Genomic DNA, 6,434 nt, shown 5'->3' with positions numbered 1-6,434 from the left:
AAATAAATACAATACAATAACTCTTTATTGCACACCAACACAGTAAGCAGTACAGAAAACACAGGATTTACAATAGAGATTTTCTACGGTAAGCAATTGGCGGCCTTATCGCTTCAGAGCGATCTCTTCCAGGCAACCTTTACAATTGAGAGAAGTAAGGCATAAATTTTTGACCGAGCGAACAGGAAGCGCAAGCAAGCGTCTCTGTTATAGATGAAATGCTTTGGTTGTCTGTCTGATCTCCTCTACAGGGCGCTTTTCTCAACCGATTCGCGTGCGATTTCGTGAGCAGGTTCAATAATAATATTGTTTTATTTATTAATTTAATCATTTAATCATTATTAATTTTTAAAACGGCAGAGCCATGGGGGTCGAAAACGTAAAAACAGACTCATTCATTTATTCTTCATCCTCCACTAAAACTGGCGTAAAGATAAAGGCGTCTCCAGAGATAAGTGCTTTACGTTTACTATACAACAGTAAACTGTAGATACTGTTATTTTATCGTACGATGTGTAATCAAACGATTAAAGATCAATACGTTGTTGACAAGTAAATCCTACCATGAATACTATAACTGTCAAAACTAGTGTTTGTTTATTTGTTTTTTTTTTATGTTAAAACGGTTGCACAAATTTGAATAAAAATTGGTAACCAAAATTAAAAAAATCTGAAAAATCTAGACCACATGTAATATGTGGAAAACACAACAACCAATTAATAACACAGCTGAAGATTTTATTCACTATCATAATCGTCATTATATCATTCGTGGCGAACGTCCACTGTTTGCATAGGCCTCCCTCTTTAAAGATTTAATTAAGTATAAATAATAAAAAATATCACGGGACACTTGTGCAAGGTCTACCCGGATTGCCGGTACCAGTGCTTTCACTGTTGTGTTTCGGCGTGGAGAGTAAGACAGCCGGTGAAATTACTGGCACTTGAGGTATCCCATCTTAGGCCTCTAGGTTGGCAACGCATCTGCAATACCCCTGGTGTTGCAGATGTTTATGGGCGGTGGTGATCTCTTACCATCAGGAGACCCACTTGCTCGTTTGCCATCCAGTCAAATAAGAAAAAAAAAACAATTGACCTAGTCCCAAAGTAAGCTTAGCAAAGCTTGTGTTATGGGTACTAAGCAACGGATAAATATAATTATATAGATAGATACATACTTAAATACATATTAAACACCCAAGACCCGAGAACAAACATTCGTATTTTTCATACAAATATCTGCGCCGACACGGGAATCGAACCCGGGACCTCAAGCTTCGTAGTCAGGTTCTCTAACCACTAGGCCATCTGGTCGTCTAAATTGCAGTATTAAAATGAAATAAAAAACAACAAATTAACGGAGGAAAAACACATAACATATAACCAATAAAACATAAAACCAATATTTTTTGATACTCTTAACTTAAGGAGTAATATACCTACATCTAGAAAAATATTGTCATTCCGTTTCAATTATCGTCAGTTCTCTGGACCCTTGAATTGAGTTGCAAAAGTCAAGCCATCCCGCCCACACGCGACGTGCCCAGCCGTGGGCGGCGTGGCCCGCTAAAAACCACTGCACGTGTCCATTGTATGACGGAAAAAAATGTAGGATGAGTGGAAAAGAGCGTAGCATGGCGTGAACGAGTGTAAGAGACAACATGGGATGTGAGTATATGAGAGTGAAAGAGAGAATTAATAAGAACAGAGGCCGTATTGCCTAACGTTTTTTACCTTGCAATCACAATCAAATGACATTTTTCGCATACAAAAACTGACATTTGATTGTCGCGAGTGTTAGAATCGATAGACAATACGGCCTCAGGTTTAGTTTATTTTAAAGTTAAAACGGTGAGATTGCTTAGCGACGGAAGGCGACAGGCGATACTTATTTTTCAGTTTCGGTTATCCATACTTAATATTATACATGCGAAAGTGTGCTTGTATGTTTGTGTGTTTGTCCGTCTTTCACGCCGTAACGGAGCGACGGATCGACCTGATTTATGGCATAGAGATAGTTCATGGGCCCGAGAGTGACATAGGCTGCTTTTTATCCTGGAAAAATGCACAGTTCTCGAGGGAACAGCGCGCGATAATCGAATACCACGCGGGTGGAGCCGCGGGCAAAAGATAGTTTATTTATATATCGAAAACGGCTGAAACCGATTTTAATGAATTTTAACTATGAGCCATCTTGATTAAACTAACTTCCGATCGTAAAAACCGCTCGCTCGTTTTATTTCTAGTAATTTATGTCATCCCTCCTTAAACCATCCTCTTGACCTCCTGAATACGACGTGACACCGACTTCTCCCTTATTTGATCGACATAGCTGCACCTAGGTCGACCTCCTCCTCTCTTCCCGTCGATATTTCCTTCTGCAGTGGTCTACTCCACCAAATATATAATAAATATAACACCCCCAGCCGTTTTCGGCTACAGTGACTTAAGTCTGTGTATTGCATTTATGAACTGGGATGCTTAGCCCTTACATGGCTGGCATAGCCGATCTTTGCGAACATTATTTTACAAGCAGCAAAGGTTAGAGTACCATTAACATAATTCTGGTGTATGTTCGCAGGCGGTCTTACCTTTAGTTCTACTGTTCTACTCCACGAAAAGAGTGTAACTGTTATGCCCCATCCAGACTCTCCAAAGAGGCTACACGAGGAAGCCCGAGTGCGAGAGTGAAGACGGTGCGCTCGTGTCCCCTCGCCTCGCTTCACTGTCGCTTCGCTTTGTGTCAGTTATTCGGGCGCGACTCAAAGGAGAGATGAAAATAGACGTAGCGGACAACTGAATAAATCGAGAGCGTGGATGGCTAGCACTCCTGTAGCCTCCATTCGCCAAGACTCCTGCCGAGAGCCTCTAGGAGGCGCTTCGCGAGAGTCTGGATGGGGCAGGTTCTACGCTAGCTGGCTGGGTGCAATGCGTGGGCGCAGCTAGGCGCTGTCTGCGACGCGGCTGCAGGCGCTAGTGAGGCGGGCGCGAGTCAGCGCTGCTCGTACTCTTTTTCAATAGACGTCCACTCGCTCCGCGCAAACCGCGTCAACTAGCGTAGGCCCTGAGTCTGTAGAAGAATTTTAATCATAGTCAAAATACCACCAATGGGACTTATCATGCGAGCACACACGAGTAATATTTACCTCGAAGTTCCGGCAACATTACGCCACGGCCACTGTAATGTTGCCGAAATGTCGAGGTAAATATTACTCGTGTGTGTTAGCGTGATAAGTCCCTTTGGTGGTATTTTGACTATGAGTGAAAATTACGAAAGTTTAAAACGTTGAATTTTAATCATACTCTACCGTTGTGTAATGGAAACAGACGCACACACGGTCATTACCGTCCACATTTGCGGCCTGCGCGTTTGGCCGCGCCGAGTTTGGCCAAAACCTCTTTGGCCGCCTTTGCCCTAGCGGCCAAAGCAGATGACCTTTTATGATATTTTATTATGACAATAGGGTTGGCGACCTAAAATATTTTTAGTTCCTTATTCGACGCAACGACGATTGTATCAAAATATTCTACTTGTTCAAACGTCAATACGTCAAGAGAGTCAATACGTTTACTATTTATTTTTATTTTTAAAGAGGACATTTATAACCTATAGAAGCTCTAGCTGCTTTAGCTGCTGTTGGTTTGAAAATTAAAAAAAATATATGATGAAAATTATTACGGCTAAGCTGAGCAGCTCCAGAATTATTAGTATTACTTTTTTATTAGTTTTAAGGGCTGTTTCACCACTTGTCGACTAACTTTAAGTGACGGATATCAGTGATGCCCTCTCTGTTTGTTTTGTCCGAATAAACAAAGACGGCATTACTTTTATCTGACACTTAAAGTTAGTCGACAGCTGGTGAAACACGCCCTAAGTGTTAAATAGCAGCCTAACTTATAAAATATACCTAAGTACTTGGGAAATTCCGTATAAAATACAATTTAAATCTAATTGTATTTTTTCTTAATAACGTGTGAAGAAAAATGGATGCAAGTATAGTCAGCAAAATGTACAGTCAGCAAAAAACTTGAATTAAAAATGAAATTTGTAACATAAACTTATTTTAATTTTTCATTATTTCTGTTAATTATTGTATATATTATTTGTTTGTTTATAAATAAATTTATTAGCGTATTAGCAACCCTAACTTAAGCCAAAATGTGATCACATTCCTTATATAGAACTTATTAAGAGATGTGGCCGGAAATATATAGATACGTACTTACGGAACCTGTCCAGGTTTACGAGCAATCGTGCTTCGCAGGTCACCTTTCGGGCCTTGTTATAAAATGTACTATAAATGGTCATATTCCGTATAATAAAAACAAAGTTCAAAGGCAATGGTTTTAGTGGGAAAAAAAGGGATCCGTGTTTGGTACAGTCACCACCAATATCTTACACACAAATCGTACATGAATGAAAATGAAGAAGTTTATTTTGGTATTTTAACATAGTTTACAGACGAGGTTGGAGCCTCCTATTAAGTAAAAAGTATGCTTGTGTCAGATGACACCGCTGTTCTACATATAACAATAAATAGTACTTATCCATTAAACTACAACTAAACAAGGTTTAGGTTGATTTTATTTTGTTTATTTTAATTGTATTGTAGTGATTTTTCAGAATTAAAGAAGTGTAAAGTTAAAAAGAAACTAAAGAATAGTTTTAATATTTACTTTAAACAAGATTGTCTCGAGTTTTATATTAAGAAATAATAAAATAACAATAGGAAAACTTAAGAGTATTAGTGTATATGTGTGTGCGTGCATGTGTGTGTTGTTCTTTTTTGTTTAATTATGTTATTGTGGACAATAATGCTTCTGTTTCATCATAATACATAACATAACAGTTTCTTTATCCATGACATCAGAGCTTTTTAGGGTTCCGGAGCCAAAATGGCAAAAACGGAACCCTTATAGTTTCGCCATGTCTATCTGTCCGTCCGCGGCTTTGCTCAGGGACTATCAATGCTAGAAAAGTGTAATTTTGCACAAGTATATATGTAAACTATGCCGACAAAATGGTATAATAGAAAAATTAAAAAATAAAAATCTTTTAGGGTACCTCCCATAGACGTAAAGTGGGGGTGTTTTTTTTTCTCATCCAAGCCTATAGAGTGGGGTATCGTTGGATAGGTCTTTTAAAACCATTACGGGTTTGTGAGGACGATTTTTCGATTCAGTGATTTTTTTGCGAAATATTCAACTTGAAAGTGCAAATTTTCATTAAAATCGAGCCCCCTCCCCCCTCTAAAATTTGAAAAAAATCAGGATGGTAGTAAGTATATCAAACTTACAAGGAAAACTATACCTAACGGCTAAGTTATAAAACATACCTAAACTTGAAAGATTCCGTATAAAATACGAAATCCTTAGAAAAATAATACTTAATTTTTTCGTAATGGCTACGGAACCCTATTTTGGTCGTGTCCGACACGCTCTTGGCCGGTTTTAAATTTTTACATGGTGAAGTAAAAGGGGGTAGAGACTGATGCATATGTGATAAGACTATTTCTAGGGTCGGTAGGACGTGTCAGATATTTATGCACGCTCCACTGTGCAGATATGCAGGTGACTGTACAGTCATCCAATTTAATCCTAGGTCATCACACAACCGTGTCGTAATGACATTTTACGTCATTCGATGAACATTGTTATAGACAAAATAGACAAATAATATCATTTACTTTTTGACAGGGTTCCACTAGGAATCCTGTCGTCGGCGGCCGATCGTAAAATCCGCCAGATCACGAAATTCCTAGGCATATCGTGAAATGGCGCCATTTCATGAATTGGCTAAGGGACATCCGCCATATCGTTCAAAACTCAACGTTTAACGATTTGCCTAGTGACGTTTAGGCAGATCATGAAATTCCTAGGCATATCATGAAACGCCGCCGTTTCATGATTTGGCTAGTTTAGGCAGATCATGAAATTCCTAGGCATATCATGAAACGCCGCCATATCGTTTCTGGCACTTCGCCGGCCGCTCCCGCGGCACGCTCGCTTCGCTCGCTCGGCTCGTGCGTAGTGGTCATAATTCATACTAACCACTCCTCGCTTCGCTCGTCCTACCTAATTTTTTGTTTTTTTCAGCATATCACGATGTGCCCGGTATAAAGCTAGGAATATCGACGAATGCGTTGCTCTAATCGATCTGCCGTATTGTTTCTTAGGCACATCGTGATATGCCTGACCAACTTTTAGGCATATCATGAAATGGCGCCATTTCATGATGTGCCTAGGAATTTCATGATCTGGCGGATTTTACGATCGGCCGCCGACATATACAAGCCTATACTTACTGGCTTCGTTCGTGAGCACTATCATTTTTAGCGGTTGTATTATAATTCAATGTTGACCAGGTAGTACTTAACCCTTGATCCAAAAAGACGTTATAAGATGTTATAAGTTTGACTTTCTGTCTGTCTGTA

Source organism: Choristoneura fumiferana, chromosome 12 (assembly GCF_025370935.1).
Source record: "Choristoneura fumiferana chromosome 12, NRCan_CFum_1, whole genome shotgun sequence".
NCBI lineage: Eukaryota > Metazoa > Arthropoda > Insecta > Lepidoptera > Tortricidae > Choristoneura > Choristoneura fumiferana.
Note: the sequence above shows the minus strand (reverse complement) of the source record.